At 42.7% G+C, this 19,579-nt stretch overlaps 1 protein-coding gene and 1 long non-coding RNA gene across 2 annotated transcripts in view; both read left to right on the plus strand.

Moving 5' to 3' along the window:
- GPR141 (G protein-coupled receptor 141) overlaps positions 1–19,579 on the plus strand; it is a 69,906-nt gene that overhangs the window by 2,157 nt on the left and 48,170 nt on the right. The gene's annotated exons all lie outside the window — the stretch shown is intronic.
- Positions 1,164–12,027, plus strand: LOC307199739. The gene is made up of 2 exons (XR_013832149.1): positions 1,164–1,207; positions 11,793–12,027. It is a non-coding gene; the product is annotated as an uncharacterized lncRNA (long non-coding RNA).

Here is a 19,579-nt window from a genome sequence, read left to right on the forward strand (position 1 = left end):
TCTGGACCAATAACATCTGGGGGATTATTTTAAGTTGGTCATGTGTCCTACTTCATTTCATCTAACCTCCTTAGCAACATGATTGACAGATTTTTACTTTTTACTTTTTTTTTAATATCAGCCTTCTCTGCCACCACCTGATTGAGTCTTGGTGAGACTAAAAAGTTAGTTCTCTTCCAGCTTTTAAACATCCCCGCCTGGGATCACCTTAAAGGTCAAGGTAAAGGGACCCCTGACCATTAGGTCCAGTCGTGAACGACTCTGGGGTTGCGGCGCTCATCTCGCTTTACTGGCTGAGGGAGCTGATGTTTGTCCGAAGACAGTTTTACCAGGGCATGTGGCCAGCATGACTAAACCGCTTCTGGCAAACCAGAGCAGCGCACGGAAACACAGTTTACCTTCCCACTGGAGTGGTACCTGTTTATCTACTTGCACTTTGTGCTTTTGAACTGCTAGGTTGGCAGGAGCAGGGACCGAGCAACGGGAGCTCACCCCCTCGCAGGGATTCGAACTTCTGACCTTCTGATCGGCAAGTCCTAGGCTCTGTGGTTTAACCCACAGCGCCACCTGCCACCTTAACATCCAGCTATCTCACTGGCAGAATTGTCTGTGCTGAGGGACCTGGATGGTGGCTGGTTGAAAGAGATGCTGGAACGGATAGAGACTTTGCTTGATTCAGCAGGGCTCCTTTTCTTATAAGGTTATGGCAAGCCTTAAAATCCTTATGGGAGGGAATCTTTCATGGCCATACTGATATAATTTAGAAGACTCCTAGGGGCTCTGCTGTAAAACTCAGTCCTATAATGATTCCCACAATGACTAAGCTCTGATCAATTTTGGAGTAAAACCCGACCTCCCTCCCCCAAATGTAGTGACTTTTATATACTCAAGGGACTCCCTGCACATGAAGCATGAAGTTTGAAAATTAAATTACCACTATGGTCTGCCGCAACTGTCACTGAATCCTTCTCCCACTCTCCTTCAGTTTGCTTACCTTGCCCTCATTCCAGTCTTGCTGTCATCCATCTTGCAAGCGAGTCAAGCTATGTCACACCTTTTGGCTGTCATTGGCCTTAGCTACTCCAGTGTCACAGTCTGTGACGTCATAGAGACTTGGACCACACAACTGTCTGCTTTGGAACAATGTGGGGGGGGGGGGGAGAGAGAAACTTATTCTGTGTTCTGAGGAGGCTCAGCTGCATTCTGGGTAAGTTTAAGCAAAAGGGTACAAGAAGAGTTTTTGAATAACACCTTGCTAATGCCCATTGGTCAAGCAGTTTCAGATCCTAATTCTGGAAAGAGATAGACCTCTGTAGCACCTTAACATTGTAGGGGATGAATGCTTAGAGAGAGAAAGAGAGAGAGAGAGAGAATATTTACTTTGTGCAAACCCTTTGAGGTGCCAAGTTTAAAAACATGATATGTATAGACCAGGGGTCGGCAATGTGCAGCCCACCAAGACCATTTTACCGTCCCTAGAGCTGCCCCTGAACCCAGCCTCCTGCTCAGCGAGTCCCCCCTGCACTGCGCTAAACTGGTGCAGTGCGGTGTGGGGACTTGCCAAGCGGCGCCGGAAATCACGTCTGCGCATTTCCAGATGCCGAAAATCGCTTCTGCACAAGTGCGATTTTCGGCGTCTGGGCATGCACAGAAGCGATTTCCAGTGTTCCGCTGTGCCAGTCTGGCCCACAAATGATCTCCTTGGGAGTGATCCAGCCCATGGCCAGTAAACCTTGCCGACCCCTGGTATAGACTCATGTGATGTGCATTAGTTCTACATTAGTGTTAGCCGAAAGACCATGAATGGTGTAGATGCATATTTTCTGGAATGGCCTGGTGGACACCCAGAACATTGGGATAAACTAGAGATATGGCTATGGTGTGTTATGACTGTGTTTCTCAGCCAAATGGGTGGGGTATAAATAATAAAATTATTGGTTTTATTATTATTAATAATTGAATTAATATACTGCCCTATACTTGGAGGTCTCAGGGCAGTTCACAGAATAAAAGCAAAATATAAAACCACAAAATACATAATCAAAATCATTCCACAGACAGGGAGCCACTGCAGAGAAGGCCCCGTTCTCGTGTTGCCTCCCTCCAGACCTCTCGAGGAGGAGGCACACGAAGAAGGGTCTCAGAAGATGATCTCAGGGTCCGGGTAGGTTCATATGGAAAGAGGCGGTACTTGAAGTATTGCGGTCTGAGCCGTTTAAGGCTTTATAGGTCAAAGCCAGCACTCTGAACTGAGCCCGGAAACTAATTGGTAGCCAGTGCAGTTGTACCAGGATCGGTGTAATATGCTCAGAGCATCTTGCTCCGGTGAGCAACCTGGGTGCAGAATTCTGCACTAGCTGAAGTTTCTGAACTGTCTTCAGAAGCAGCCCTACATATAATGCATTGCAATAATTTAACCTTGAAGTTACCAGAGCATAGATGACAGTACTTAGATTATCCCTATCCAGTGGCGTAGCGTGGGGGTGCAGGGGGTGCCAGCCGCACCGGGCGCAACATCTGGGGGTTAGGGAAATCCACGGGTTAGGGGGCGCAAATCCACGGGTTAGGGGGCGCAAATCCATGGGTTAGGGGGCGCAAATTACTTGCCTTGCCCTGGGTGCTGATAACCCACGCTACGCCACTGTCCCTATCCAGATAGGTTGGGCATAGCTGGGCCACCAGCCGAAGCTGATGGAAGGCACTCGGGGCCACTGAGGCCACCGGAGCCTCGAGCGACAGCAAAGGATCGAGGAGTACCTCCAAGCTACGAATCTGCTCCTTCAGAGGAAGTGTAAACCCATCAAGAGCAGGTGGTCTCCCGCCCATCCGGTCTAGGGAACCACCCACTAATAGTGCTTCAGTCATATCTGGATTGAGTTTCAGTTTGTTGGCTCTCATCCAGTCCATTACTGAGGCAAGACACTTTGTTGTTCTTCTTGTTGGTTGTTTGTTTAATTTGACTCTAATTGTTCAGCTGCAACTACAGAAAAGTATTGCAGAAAGCAGATGGGCAGCTCACAGAAATGAAGACTGAGGCAGGGTGGGGGGCAGAGACAGTGGCGGAGCTTCATACTCCGGCACCGGGGGGGGGGGGGGAGAGCAGGCAGGGCTGGGTGGCGTGGCGTGGTACATGTCCTGGGGGCATGGCAACCGCGATGGCACCCCACCGGGATTGCACTGCGGGGGGAGGAGTGCTCCCCCTGCCCCCTCTTCCTCCGCCAGTGGGCCAGCATCTATCCTTACTACTCTGCCACTTTTGCTTTGAAAGATCTCCCTGCTGTTCATAGGTACCTTCTCCCTCAAGATTTAAGCTTTCCAGCTCGTGGAAAAACAGCACCGGAGCCCTTCAACAAAGGGAAAAGGCGATGGACGCTCTCCTTGTGAAGGCAGCTGAATGCCTGCCTATGACAGGAGCACAAAGGCTGGAATTAGAATTTCAAAGCCAACATTATTATCCCTTTCTTGTTTTCTTAGCTGGAAATGCACTCACGTTGTGTGTGTGGACTTGCTTTCAGTTCTGCGCCTCCAACATTTAAGATGAAATTTAAACATGACTTAGGCATTTGGAAAAGGTGCAGCCTCTCTGCATGTCATTGAATCTAGCGGGAACCCAGGATCCTGTGCTTTTACTTGCAATTCTGCTTGAAGTCTCTTTAATGGAAAGCCTTTGAAGAACACAAAGGAAGACGAGGCTGAAGAAGAGTAGGGCACTCAGCGATACAGCCCCGCTAAAACCAGAAGAATAGGAGCCAAAGGTCAGAAAGACTTTACACATGCCAGACCATACTACAGTGGCGACTAACCTGTGGCTCTGCAGGTGATGTTGGATTCCAGGACCGATCAGCCATAGCCCGACAACACCTTGAGGGTCACAGGTTAGCCACCCCATCTTAAAGACTCACTCACAGACTCCACGCTCTGGGGAATATTGTAGGGCAGTTGTAAGGAACCTCCAGCCCACAGGCTGATTAAGGCTGGCAGGAGGGGTCCTAATTTATTCCAAGAGGCTGCTTCCCCCAGGTGTGGGGCAGGTAAGGGCGAGGCTGTGTGAGAACAATCTGGGACCTTGTTCCTCGGCAAGTGGGGTTTGTGGTTGCCTTTTAAACTGTGGCAATCACTCTCCCCAGAAGACACGGCTGGTCCTCAACTTGGATGGCTTTTAAAAAAGTGTTAGACACATTCATGGAGGAGAAGGCTATCAGGTGCTCTTCTGCTCATGTTCTGTTCGCTGGTTTCCCACAGGTATCTGGCCGGTCACTGTGAGAACAGGATGCTGGGCTAGAATTCTGTAGTGGAGCCAGTCCCTGCCAAAAGGGACTCTTGAAAACAGCACCAACCAGCCATGACCTCACTTTCCATTGGGCTTGGCAACACTCCAGAGTATCAGGAATTCTGGAGTTCTAAGTCACCACTGATCAGCTTGACTTCAAGGCTTCTTTGATCAGCTGGGATCTCCCTTTGCAATGAGGCTTGAAACCATGCTGATGGGCAGTGATTTAAGCTCCAGAGCAATTCTCAGGAAATGAAAAACCTTCCTTCGCAGCATGGCTCAATGTCAAGCCCTGCTGCAGAGGAAAAACGGTCACTTGTATAGGATTGCACCATCACTGTTGCATTTGAAGTTGCCATCGGCGAGTCTATATTCTCACAGGGCTCTTGTCAGTGTTCCCCCTGCTGGGGTGCAGGTCGCCATCAGATGCCTGATCATGCCAACTCCTGATGAAACCAGGAGTTGGCAGCCAAGCGGGGCAGTGTTGTGCCACCACCCACTTGATAGCAGTGTCTCTGCCACTTACCTGCTGTTGTCTGCACAGCCCCAACCTCACCCCTCCCCTGCCCCACATTTTCCCAGTAAGTGGCAGTGGTGTTGTTGTTGGGAGGGAGGAGGAACAGTACCCACCCCTTGCCAAGCTTGCCACTCTTGGTCGACCAAATTTAAGATAATTAGAGGCAAATCATTCCCAGCAGTAATGATATTACTGATCTGCTGCCTCTTCTGCCATTGCTTTATTCTCTCTCTCTCTCTGTGTGTCTTTTAATGGAGCTGGTTTGGTTTAACAGATTTATAAATCTTCCCAAATAAATTCAAGGAAATTTGCATCAGGAATCCAGAAACTGAATTGGGGTAACCCCAGATTTACCACAGTCCTGTTTCATCCCTGATGGTGCAGATTTCACCACTGAAACACATACAAGTTTACACCAGTATAGTGCCTCCTGCCCATTACAATGCTGTGTGTGGTTAACACAATCACATAGCAATGAACCCAGACAAGAGTCAGACCTCCAAAGAACTTCAAGTAACACTGAAATTAAATTAAATGTAACTAGGACCAGAATACGAATAGGGTGGGTGGAAGAGAACCATCTTACCTAATACCTTTACAGCACAGTTTAGATTCAAGACAGACCCAAACAAAAGGAAGTGTAAATTTTAAAAAAGGATGGATTGGAATAAAGGAGGAAGAGAAGACAGCAAAGTACTAAGCATATAACCAATATCCAGTTCTACACACTTTTCGCAGCTCCTAAGAGACTGAACTGGCAGTGGATACATTTAAAACAGCTTCTGAGATGTTCCTTCTATGTCCTTCCTCAAAATCACTGTGATTGGAGGTATACAAGGAGTGCTCTGGTTTGTTGTTGTCGGACAGCTCTCCGTCACCAAATTACACCCCCCCTTCCTCCTCTCTGCTGGTGCCTTTCCATTTTATGGAGGCTCAAAATGGCCAAAAGTAAAAGCACCATTTTGAATTTTTGAGGAGGTTCTGAAGCTAGGGACCAGCCCACTTCACTTTGCACCCAATGCACTATGGATTCCCAAGTGGTCCAGGCAGCTCTGAAGTTCGTCTATTTGCTTTGGAGTCATTCTGAAGCTTTTATGAGTCTCTAATGTCCAGGTCTAGCACAATAATCAAAGTGGAGATTTTTAGTTGCTTGTGAAATGCAAGAGCCCATGAAATTCGTCTCTGACAGCAAATGGTCAATTATAGTTTGGAAGGCTTTTTTTTTTCCAGTAGTGAACATCTGGTCCACTACTTTCACCCAAGGACATTTTCCCTCACGAAAGCTTTGTTTCTGCATGTATTTCCTTGTTTATATTTGGAGTGTTCAGAAAGCCCTGATATTCTTTCCGCACTGTTGGCCTTGTCTGCTTGAGTGAACCTACAGAATCCAAAGATTGTATTTCTAATCACTCTTGAACCATGTTGATCCAGGAGGAGTGGCTCTCCTAAGATGAGAGCAACATGATTTGTCATCTCTCTGAAGAGCTAAAAATATAGGGTAAAAATAACATATGAAAGGTCAGGAGGACACTGTCAGAGTGCTTTTCCTCTGATGAGAAACATAATTGTTCACAACAGTATAAAGTGTCATGTCTGCTTCTGATGGATAACATCAATTTTCATTTCCAGCACAGACTCTCATTGTTATCCCCAATTACTGCTGCTGCGAATAGACTCTTAATTGAATTGTCAGGGACTGTACTTTTTTGTGTTTTGTTGTCATCTGACCCCGCAGTTTACTGTTTTTCTCGACACCTGCCTAAGCCATAGTAATTGTGTTAGTCCAGTGGTTCTCAAACTTTCCCCTCCACCCTCTGGGCCACACTTTCAGAATAAAAATTTGCTCAAGCCAACAAGTCCATACAAGTCCTAGCAGTGCTTGATTTATAATATAGAACACAACTACTTCATCATATGATTATGGGACATCCAGGATCTATAAAACAATACAGCTACATAAGCACATGAAACACTCCCAAAATATAATTATCATTGAGCCTCTTACATATGTACCTTAAGTATCTAGACAAACCCAATGAGCAGCGTGAGCTTGCTTTTGCTGGGCAGTCTCATATATATTAGGTCCAATTTGAGACAAACAAACTCTCATTTCCTCATCAGCACAAGGTAACTTTTCTCTTTTCTGATCTCTCGTATTTGTCAGAATCAAAAATCCCTGTTCTCAACAACCTGTCATGGAGAACCATAGAAGAATAAGCAATGCTCTTGAAGAGATGCGTGGATACAGTTCCTGGTTGTATATCCCAAAAAACCTATACTGTACTGTACTGTACTATACAATACAGTGGTACCTCTGGATGCGAACGGGATCTGTTCCAGAGCCCCGTTCGCATCCTGAAGCAAACGCAACCCGTGTCCGTGCATCTGTGCGTCTGCAGGTCGCGATTCATCGCTTCTGCGCATGCGCATGACGTCATTTTGAGCGTTTGCGCATGCACAAGTGGAGAAACCCAGAAGTAACGCGCTCCATTACTTCTGGGTCGCCACAGAGCGCAACCGGAAAATGCTTAACCTGAAGCTACTTCAACCCAAGGTATGACTAGACTGGACTATACTAGACTATACTAGACTAGACTAGACTAGACTAGACTGAAATGTCTAAGTGGTTAAACATTTAAATGTTTTCTTTGATTGTCCTTGAATCTTCCTGCCACACTAAGCACCCTCTTCTGCCTCAAAAGTGTAGCCCGGAACTTCATGAGTCTTTTGGGTGTTATAAGGGTCTGTTGTTTAACTTGCAACAGCTAGTCCTCCAGAAGCACATATTTTACAATTTTGTATCGTACCAGAAATGACATAAGAACATACGAACCATTACTGTCTCCAACCAATGTCACATGGGAAACTCACCCCCCCCCCCTCCAGTGTAAACAGTCCTAGAATCAGGACTATGCCTAACTTGCAGCAGGTAAAGCCAAACATTTAGACCTAAGTGTAGTCCTTGGTTGTTATTCTTGCCCAGAGGAACAGACAAGGGACAGGAGGTCATGAGGAAAGGAAAGGCTGAGCTATTGCTGGTCATATGGCTGCTCTGCTTTTAATGGCAAACTCCAGACAGGCTGGGGTTATAATTTTCTCACCTCCATCTCCCTCTTTCTGTACACATTTAAATAATAAACTATAACCAGAATGTGCACGTCTCTCTTTGTGTCTTTGTGGTGCTATCATTTTGATTTCTTTCTCTTTTTAAAAAAGGTCCAATATGCAACTTAATAATTAAATTAATTAAACTTAATAATTAAATTTAACAGTACAGAACATCTTGGAAATAAAAAAATACAACACATACCTGTATATAATATCTAAATTCCTCTACAATATTTATTTATATTGCATTAAAAAATTACCAGATTGTTTACACTATTCATAATTATTAATATTTTGACTTGGGGGGGAAATCACAGCAAGTGCAAAAATATCCAAGAGTTGAATCACCCTTTACTTAGCAGAAGCATTTGTCACCATGTACAATAGTGCATTTTGCAGCATCGCCTCACTGTGTGATTACTGGCATGGGTTTTTCCTCTTCACACTTCACAGCGATCACCAGATGTCAGTGCACTGTACACAGGTTAAACAGAAGCCTCTGCTGCACAATATAGGAGTCAAAGCTCAGACACAACCCCAGAGGAGTCAGAACTGCAGTAGGCAAGCTGCCAGCTCAGGATAGCTACAGGGGAAGCGTCTTTTGGGATTATGGGAAGTAGGCGAAGGCTCAGGAGATGGATGTCCATCAGCTGCTGTCAGTCAGGTTGAAATAAATACTTCACATATTTCCATACAGGACAGAAATCAAGTGCAGAAGCACCACTAATGAGATAACCTCCTAGGGCACAAATTCTGAGATTATTGGATTTAATACCAGGTATGTTTTTGGTTGGCAACCATCTGTCTCGAGAGATGATGGAAGGAAAACCTCCCCAAAGTTCTGCCCTCCACACCCAAGGCATGACTTAAAGACTTGCCCATTTTGGTGCCAACAAATGCCAACACAAGGATATCACGTCCCACGTGTTGTATCTTCTTTGAAGCCAACAAAACAACAAGTGGCTGTGCAGAACTATAATGATAATATAGTATGGGAATTTATGTTGAAAAATTTAGAGTATATGGAATTGGGAAAAGAGTTTTTCAATGGAATCAAGGCAATATATACAGAGCAGAGAGCTAATGTAGTTACGGAAGATATAAAAATATCTAAAGGAACAAGACAGGGTTGTCCGCTCTCGCCATTGTTATTTATAACAGTCCTAGAGGTATTTTTAAATGCAATCAGACAAAATAGATTAATTAAAGGGGTGACAGTAGGTCAGAATGAATATAAAGTTAAAGCCTTTGCCGATGATCTGGTTATAACGATGGAAGAACCAATGGAAAGTGTTAAAGAAGTATTGGAGGAGATTGAACAATTTGGAAATGTGGCCGGGTTTAGATTGAATAAGAAAAAACTAAAATAATGGTTAAAAATATGGAGCATAGCACGATAGAAACAATGCAACAACAGACAGAGACAGAGGTGGTGAAGAAAGTAAAATACTTGGGAATTTGGTTAACTCCTAAAAATATCGACCTGTTCCAGAATAATTATGTACAGGTGTGGAAAGGAATAAGGAATGACCTGGAGGTGTGGGGTAGAATGAAACTGTCCTTTTGGGTAGAATCTCTACGATAAAGATGAACGTGCTTCCAAAGATGTTATTTTTATTTCAGACTATCCCCAGTATCAAGGGGGTAGGGATTTTTAAGGATTGGCAAAGAGTGATTTCAAGGTATATTTGGCAGGGTAAGAAGCCAAGAATACAATATAAATTATTAACAGATGTGAAAGAAAGAGGAGGCTTCGCCCTGCGAGATATGAAACTATATTATGAAGCAGCATGCCTATGCTGGTTAAAGGAATGGATTAAATTAGAAAATATGGAATTATTAGACCTTGAAGGTTTCGATAACAGATTTGGTTGGCACGCTTACCTATGGTGTGACAAGAAGAAAGTTCATAAAGGATTTGGAAACCACATTTTCAGGAATTCATTAATAGAAGTATGGGACAGGTATAAAAATCTTCTAGAACCAAGAGTTCCACATTGGTTAACTCCATTAGAGGTTATGTGTGTAAAGAAAATTAATATGAGAGGGAAATGGGCTATTACGGAGAATTAGTAACTAAAGAAGGAGGAAAATGGAAACTAAAACCATATGAACCAATTAAAGATTACGTGTATGATTGGTTGCATTATTTTCAGGTAAATGAAATGTTTAAAAAAGATATAAAGGAAAGTGGTTATGCAGAAAAAGACTCTAAGTTCCAAACAGATATAATAAATAATGAATATAAAATTTTGCCAAAAATGTATAAGATACTGTTGGAATGGTGTACGAAAGATGAAGAGGTTAAATTGGTAAAGATACAATGAGCCAAAGATTTTGGATATAATATTCAATTTGAAGACTGGGAAAAATTATGGAAGGAAAATTTAAAATTTACTGCATGCATGGTGTTGAAGGAAAATGTTATGAAAATGTTTTATAGATGGTACATTACACCGGTAAAACTTGCAAAAATGTATAAAACATGTAATAAGTGTTGGAAATGTAAAGGAAAAGAGGGAACGTTTTACCATGTGTGGTGGGAATGTAAGAAAGTGAAGAGTTTCTGGGAAGCGATATACAATGAATTGAAAAAGATGTTAAAATATACTTTTGTTAAGAAACCAGAAGTTTTTCTTTTAGGGATCACAGGAAAAGAAATAAGAAGAAAAGACTGTAAATTATTCCAGTATGCAGTCACTGCAGCAAGAACTTTACTGACCCAGAAATGGAAACAAGAGGAAATACTGACGATTCAAGAACGGAGAATGAAATTGACAGACTATGCGGAACTGGATAAATTGACTGGGAAAATAAGTTATGTTCGAAACCAAAAGTTCATTGAAGATTGGGGAAAGTTTGTAGATTATCTGAAAAATGTATGTGATGTGCAAACAATGCTAGTGGGGTTTCAAGAAGCACTGTAAAAGTTTAAGAGGTATTGTCAAAAAGAAATAGAAAAGGGAGGGAAGACAAATGGCAATATAATGAAGGGAATGCGTATTGAAGAGTAATTATGGATGATTACCAGAGAAACTGAAGGAAGTCCAAAAAGAGTAATTTGTTAAAATTTGGATAAAATTGTACAATTGTGTTGGAAAATTAATAAAAATTTATATGAAAAAAAATAAAGACTTGCCCATTTTGGTGCCAACAAATGCCAACACAAGGATATCACGTCCCACGTGTTGTATCTTCTTTGAAGCCAACAAAACAACAAGTGGCTGAGCAGAACTGTAATGAGGCCTATATTTTATTTCCCGCTCTGGGCTGCTTTGGGAGGAAAGGCATTCTATAGTAAATATATCTACTATATTTATAATAAATTTAATAAGTGAAATAAGAAATAAAATAAAGTTTCATGAATAGGTGCAAGAAGACTGTTCTGTTGAAGCTAAACTCACATTTCCTAACTTCCATTTTTGGATCTTAACTCCAAAGAGCTCCTTGTCTTCCTTAGTTTAATTGTTATTTACATAAGATATTTCCCTCATTCTGCTTCTCAGAAGGTCATACAATACTGCATTCTGGTAGATATTAAGTTTTAATAACACCTAAGATATTACTGGCTGCTGTGCACACAGTTCCCTATAAATAAGAACCCATAATTGTCATGGTGTTCTTAACGCATCTCCCTTTCTCATATTCGAGATGCAAGTCAATACGACTCTTGCCACCTCACGAGTTAGTAGTGGGGATTGCTAAATTTCCACTAGATTCCATTCAGTTTCCAGAAATTGCTTTTACATTGTGTGAAAGATCACATAAAACACAGAAATTACCGGGTAAGGAAGCACTGGGGAAACAGAATAAAGTCTTTCCTGAATGCAGCCTATAATTTTGCATTAAGATTTGGTTAGCTCTCCTGTTTGCTGATTTTGTTTTTCTTACTCACAGCCCCCCTCTCCTCTCCCATTTAATAGTCCTCTCCAAACATATCCCAACTTGCAAGAAAACCTGCGTAGGAGCTGTGGCATTGTTGAGGAAGGAAGTGGCAAATGAAATTGGCAAACGGGCTGAATTTTAACAAGGCTAAATGAAACACGCTCTCTTGGCGAGATGACAACCAATCAAGCTGATTACAGTATCCCAGTAATTGGCCACGGAGCATATTAAAGGGGCTTTTTGGAAAGAGTGATTGGAGGCGAGTCATAATGAACTATCTGGCTGGCAGGATGGAGAATGTGCCCACCTTTGATTTCACACTGCACACAGCTGAAACATGAAGGCACATGTTTTCTGAAGACAAGGGAGATGAAGCCCCCAAAATGGCGGGGGGGGGGGAATGCTTTTAGCTTGGAGCAGTGCTTCTTAATAATAATATTTTTTTATTTATACCCCGCCCATCTGGCTGGGTTTCCCCAGCCACTCTGGGCAGCTTCCAACAAAATATTAAAATACAATAGTCTGTCAAACATTAAAAGCTTCCCTAAACAGGGCTGCCTTCAGATGTCTTCTAAAAGTCTGGTAGTTGTTTTTCTCTTTGAGATCTGGTGGGAAGGGGTTCCACAGGGCAGGCGCCACTACTGAGAAGGCCCTCTGCCTGGTTCCCTGTAACTTGGCTTCTCACAGGGAGGGAACCGCCAGAAGGCCCTCAGAGCTGGACCTCAGTGTCCGGGTAGAACGATGGGCATGGAGACACTCCTTCAGGTATACGGGACCGAGGCCGTTTAGGGCTTTAAAGGTCAGCACCAACACTTTGAATTGTGCCTGGAAACGTACTGGGAGCCAATGTAGGTCTCTCAGGACCGGTGTTATGTGGTCTTGGCAATTGCTCCCAGTTACCAGTCTAGCTGTTGCATTCTCAACACCCCAAACAAAATACAGTTCCCAGCAGGCTTCGATGGGAGCTGTGGCTCTTTAAAGTAGCATGATATTGCTTTAACTGTATGGTGCACATGGGATGTTATACCATACCTTTGAGGGTGAGGGAACTTCATAAACAATACTGCCCTCAATAAGATAATATTTTAAGGTTGGCCAATGTTTCTCTCCCCTTATTACCAATGGGGTGAAAGAGGCTTGCCTGACTCAGGTCACCTAGAGAATCCACAGTGAAGCAGACATTTGAAGAAGTGACTTTGTGATTCACCGCTGTCCTTCTTGCCCACTTTCCAGCCCTAGCTTTTAGCAAATCACAGTGTCTTTTCTGGCTGTTTAAAGCTGATTTGGGCAGTGGATGTTGCACATTGAAAGGGATCGAGGGAAGCTCATAGCATAGTGACCCGAAGATTATTCTTTCGGACCAATTTATTTCACTGCACGTGGCAATGTATTATCCCAACAGAGCAGGATCAGCATTTCTGTCTTTCTGGCCAGATGAAATTCAGAATGGCTTAGAATCTAAATCGAAAGCATTTGGGAAGACATAAGTGGTGGTGTGCATTCATTCAGCATTAAGGGGGGAAAAGGCAATGCGGTTAGGGAGTTGGAGACAGAGGACACTTGCGATCTGCTGTCATTGACCATATGCTTAAAGAGATTGGATAGGCAAAGGCCAGATGGTATTATTTAGCCTTCAAAGTGTGCTTTGTGTAGGTTTGCTAGACTGATTATATTATCCTAAAACAGAGAGCTTAAAAAATGCTTGCTGCAGTTATTGTGAAATGTTGCTTTATTGAAATGGTCAAATTCCCTGGCTCCTTGCCATCCCTGACCTTTCCAGGTTTGTTCCAATGCAGACTGTTTCCAAAAATCTGTTTTTAGGGTTCATTCAGGAGCTATTGCCCTGGTTTAACAATGACCGACACTTGATTAAAGGTACTTAAACTGTTACTCTGTCTGATCTCTACAACTCCAATAACAAAGATTCTGCTGGATGTCGCCTGAGTATTTAATCTTGGGACCCTTTGAAATGTAAATCACTTGCATTAACTCCTGCAGTCTTATGTCTCTCTGGATAATTCGGATTATGTGGAAATTCTCAGACTTTTATCATACGTCGACTCTCTATAATCACTTTAGATGTTCAAGAACAGATTTTCCCATCTCCTTAATTCTGCATCAAGGCAGCTCGTGATTTTACGTATGGGCTGATTAGTAAGCTGTTTGTATTCCTCCAGGAAGTAAAAAAATACATTGCAAAAGAAGTGGTACTAGTAAGCTGTTATCATTCTGGCCTTGAAATAATCGGACTAATTTTCATTTAATGTTTTCCATAGTCCTCCAGGGAACGAATACTTTCCAAAGATATATTGATTTTTAATGCAATGGTCTACTTGAGATCCTCTAACAGTCCAAAACAGCAGTAGACTGGAACTCTGCACAACAGCCTCATAGTTTAGATCAAGAGAACATTTAAAAAACCCAACTCTATTGTTCTAATATAATGAATCTGACTCCAGTCCATGAAAGCTTAAGCTGTAATAAATTTGTTAGTCTCTAAGATGTCACAACTTGATTCTTTATCATTTTAGTTTCCCAAAAAGTATCCTAAAAGGGGTTTCTCCTTCAAATATAGGCACGTCAGAGTATTTCTTCTTCTTTCTTTGGTGATCACTTGTAGCCAAGTAAGATTGTCTTCCATAAACATGGTTTTAACAGTGAGTCCGTAAGTGACTGTGGAGGCCAGTTCTGGATCCACACGTCCTTCCACAGTGGGAACATAGGTTTCCGGGTGGGAGTTGATCACAGTGTGGATTTGTCAAGTGTGCTTTCCTCTTAGCACGTTTCTCCCTTGCATCCTGAGTTCAAGTGTCTTCAAAGCCCATGACACCTTTGGTAAAGGCTGTTCTCCAACTGGAGCTCTTGCAGGGCAGTGTTTTCCAGCTGTCAGTGTTTACACTACATTTTTTAAGATTTGCCTTGAGACAGTCTTTAAACCTCCACCAGCATTAGACCACCAGCATTACACTTTCCATTTTTAAGTTCAAAACAGAGTAGTTGCTTTGGAAGATGATCATCAGGCATCCAAACAAAATGACCAGTCCAACGAAGTTGATGTTGAAGAATCATTGCTTCAGCACTGGTGATCTTTGCTTCTTCCAGTACACTGATCTTAGTTCGCCTGTCTTCCCAAGTGATGTGTAAAATTTTTTGGAGGCACCGTTGATAGAATCTTTCGAGGAGTTGGAGATGGTGTTTATAAGTTGTCCATGTTTCACAAGCATATAGTAAGGTTGGCAGTACAATAGCTTTGTAAACAAGCATTTTGGTTTCCCTGCGAATGTCCCTGTCCTCAAACACTCTGCACTTCAATCGGGAGAAAGCCTCAGAGTAAAACTACAAAAGAAGTACTATTCTTTCAGAACTGTGAGGATACAGTGATGTGTGTGAATTTAAAAACAAGAGACAAGTTGACGATAACAGAATTAATCTTTGCGGAAAAGTTCTCTGCTTATATTGAATGACAATCAATATTTTGTGGGAGATTGCTGTCAAAAATAACTATACTGTACATGAGTGCTAGTTAGTGCATGAAGGGGTTAAGACAATAGAGCTGGATTCCTAGACTCAGCTAGGTCATGCCCCACCTTCTCCAATAAAAGAGGAAGCAAAGCCTTCTCTTCCTGCTCTCTGTCTCTCCACACTAAGGAAGACTTGTCTAAGCAAGCTGCAAGCTTAGAGCACGTGCTTGAACTTACCTTTCTGCATTTTCTATCCAAGAGTATTCTGCGAGTGTTCTTCTTGCTACTGGTGCATCTAATCTTTGGGATGTTTTGTACAGTAAGTAAAGCATTTTAACCTTACTTCACAGTGTGCGGTTTGCTCATTGCAAGAGGGGTAGAAAGAGAGGAGCGTCATTTGCAAGCAGACATAACAGGATAAAAGGGTCTAACACCTATATTCCCAGGTTGCTGCTGCTTTTGTGAGTTTTTAAACTCTGCTACTCTCCTGTTAGAAAGTGAGTTCAGTCCCGTATTTCGAATCTAGGCTCCCAGCCGATTCTTGTATTAGTCACCCCACATATGTGGGTCATATTTTCCCTCCCACCTATGTTCAATATTTTCAGAGTAAATAAGGGAAGAGGAAATGGCATTGCAATTCACAACATGCAATTAGACAAAGAACAAGGACCAGACAGGTATATCCAGTTGAATGGTATAACTCCAGCCACTTGGTATGTGAGCAGTTAAGAACACATAGCAAAGCACTGAAAGCAAGAATGGTGCTAATTCAATGCATGAATTCTGGTTTAAACATGATAAAGCCCCAGCAGTCTGTATCATTTATAGTCTTGTTCCTTACTGTGGATCCAAAACCCTGCCTACAATACTGGCAGACCATTTAAAACAGATTATTTTGGAATTGGTTGGGGAGAGCAGGTGGAGTTGCATTTTGGGTCTGACCAAATCTGGATCTTAGTCGATGCTTCATCAGTTTGCTTGCAGCATCATAAACCAAGAAGTGAATTAGCACTAGATGCTGATAAGACATTTGTGTTTTTTTTTAAATAATATTTATTAAAAATTTTCCAGAATAAAAAGGAAAGATACCAAGAAAGAAAGAAAAAACAAATATGATTTACACTTGGTTTCAGTGGCATCTTTCCCGGACTTCCCCCCCTCCCCCTCTTGTATTCCATTTCCCTTAAATTGATGCCACAGATTCTTACCCCAAATTTTAAAACCTTATTTGTAATTTTAAATAACCCATTTATTCCAAATTAATTTATCTTATTTATCTTAATGAACCATTTCTCCTTATATTTTATATAATTCCCTAAGATCGACCCCATTTCCCTTCCACGAATTCCCCTATTTTCAAACAACAAACATGAAAAAAGAAAAGAAATAAATAATATATAATTTTACAGTCTTTGGATTCCAAATCTCCCCCCCACCCCATTCCCCGGTTCCAATCCCCAAAGTTCATCCATTGTCTACTGCCAGCCTGGTGTATCCACGTCTATATCTCAACTCCACTTTGCCGTCTTTTGATAGCTTTTAATTTCAGAAAGTCCAATCTCGAAAAAACTCTCAGAAAAAGTCATTGTTCTTCCATCCAGACCTCTATGTTTAAGAGTCTAACTTAAATTCTATTTCTTGGTCCTTTTAAAGTCTGGATGTTCCAAATACTCCGGCTTCAAATTTGGTCCAGCTCTTATTCCTCAGGTTGCTTTTTCCTGTTCTGCTGCAGAAACCTTCTAATTCAGAAACTTCTTGTTCTCCACAGAGGCTTTTATTATTCAGGAACATAACTTGTGTCAAGTCCCTTCCTTTCTTCAATAGATAAATCCATTGTCTCCTTTAGTATAGAAACCTCTGTAGACAAAATAATGCTTCGTTTTTGCAGCTTTCCCAAGAGATAACAGATCCTGCTCAAATTCATAGTATTTTTCCACTTGCTGCTACTGTTGCAATGTCCCAGCCTCCCTCTAGAGGGAATATGGTAACTTAATTTCTTTCAAAATCAGACCCAAAAGTCAAATAACTTGTTGCCTTTATTTCCAATAATTTATGTCCAAATTGTAACAAATCTAACCAGCAAAGCCATCGTAACAAAGTTCTCTTTTATTTTCCTGCTTTGACAGCTACTTTGACAGCTGTCAAAGTTTCTGTGTCTCTTCACCAGTCTCTCATAGCGGATCGTTCCCGGTTCCCGGGGGGGGGTGCATTTTAGTTCCCACAAATCAGTCTTCTCCTCCAGCACAATTATTGTAATTTCCCTTCGTGAAGTTAAAAATTTTTTTCAGGTAAACAAGTTCATCTCTCGATCTTAGTTGTCAAATCCTTGCGTTGAGCCATCTACAACGGGGGGGGGGGCGGACTTCCTTTTTGCACTCCCCCCGCTCGCTCCAAATTCAAAGATCAAATTTCCCTTTTAAGTCCAATCAATTTACTCACGGGTTGTTCCTTTTAGTCCAAATCCGAAATTTTCAAAGAAGAAGTCGTTGCTCTCCGCCGAATGGCATGCGGCTTCGCTGGGCAGGGGAAGCATTGGACTCACAGCACCCCCCCCCCCCGTCACCCGCTCCGCAGCCTTTAAAAAGGCTCCTTCGCGGGTCGGGGGGGCGCAAACGGTGCCCGCCGAGTCACCAAGTCCATGGGCATCTCCGCCCATGGTTTTTGAGGGTCCCCGCGTCGCCGGCACGGCAGGACCCGACCCCTACCCAGCCGACTCCCTCCGGAGCTCGGAGGGAGTCCGCCATTCGGCGATGGCGCCGACCCGGAAGTCCGATGCTGATAAGACATTTGATTGCACAGATTTAAAATATTTCTTGGTCTGCAGCCATTTGATTTTTTTCCTTTATATATGAAATGGATCAACCACCCTAAATCATGCTTTATAATTAATGGCATGTTATCCGATACTCTGGATTTACAAAGCAGGAATTATGCAGGTTTGTTCTCTCCTTTATTATCCTTTAATTAACCACATGCAAATATGGTAAGATCAGGCACACAAATTGAAGGAATTAAAATTGGTAGAGAGAAATATAAATTGCAGTTATATGCCCTGGATGCTGATAGATTCTTTTCGTAGCTGAAGTACTCGAACCGCTGAGATAATTTCCCCCATATACAGAAGCCGGTATAACTTGCAGCTTCAGCTGAATTTGGGGGAACCACTTGAAACATCTGGTGTGTTGAGCTATTTCAATTGCTTTTGTTTGATTTGCTCATTGCAAACAGTTGAAAGTCTGTAAATTTTGATAATAAGCCTGATTTGCAATGGGGTGTGTGTGAATAATTTTGATTGCAACTGTAAGTAAAACAACAACCAACTGCCACCCCCATAACTAACTAAACAAGATGATGCCAACTGAATATTTCCTAATAGGAATGGATGGAAATTTCATGGATGGAAAGACATTATCCTGATGCAACACAAGCTTCTTCATTTTCCTTTTGTGGATTTTAATCTTGGCTGATGGCAGAGCTGGTTTCTGCAGTCAAAGTGAGAAGGAGCCTCGTCTCACTCTCCTGGTGGTTGCTAGGGAATGGCAGAAAGCCTGAAGAAAGCCTTTAAAGAGGAGGCATTCGAGTTATTTATTTATTTTTCCACATACATAGATGTTCTTATGACAACAGGGCTGCAGGGTTATTGAAAGAAAAACACGACAACTTTAACTTTCACCTTTAATACCAGGAAATACAGTACATAGTTGAGTTTGTAGGAAGCACAGCTTGCCTTGCATGGAGCAAACACAGTAATATAAACAGTGGGATTTTAAAAATTCTGGGGTTGCGGCGCTCATGTCGCTTTATTGGCTGAGGGAGCCGGCGTACAGCTTCCAGGTCATGTGGCCAGCATGACTAAGCCACTTCTGGTAAACCAGAGCAGCGCACAGAAATGCTGTTTACCATCCCGCCAGAGTGGTATCCATTTATCTACTTGCACTTTGACGTCCTTTCGAACTGCTAGGTTGGCAAGAGCAGGGACCGAACAATGGGAGCTCACCCCGTCGTGGGGATTCAAACCGCCGACCTTCTGATCAGGAAGTCCTAGGCTCTGTGGTTTAACCCACAGCGCCACCCGCGTCCCTTATTTGCTGACTATTGGCATATAAAGCCCTTAATAAACTGGGAATAGTTTACTTACAAGACTGCCCACTTGTGCCCACTCGACTGCTGCGATCGGCAGAACTGGCCTTACTACAGTTGCCACACAATACCTATTACACATTTGTAAGAACCCGGCTGCTTAGTGTGTCAGAACTTGCACGTTGGAACTCCCCGCCTCTTGAGAGCAAGCAAGTGCCTTCACTGCACTCTTCGGTGCCTGCTAAAAACAAGCCTACA

This window comes from Podarcis cretensis (genome assembly GCF_951804945.1).
Source record: "Podarcis cretensis genome assembly, chromosome: 12".
In the NCBI taxonomy this organism is placed as follows: Eukaryota; Metazoa; Chordata; class Lepidosauria; order Squamata; family Lacertidae; genus Podarcis; species Podarcis cretensis.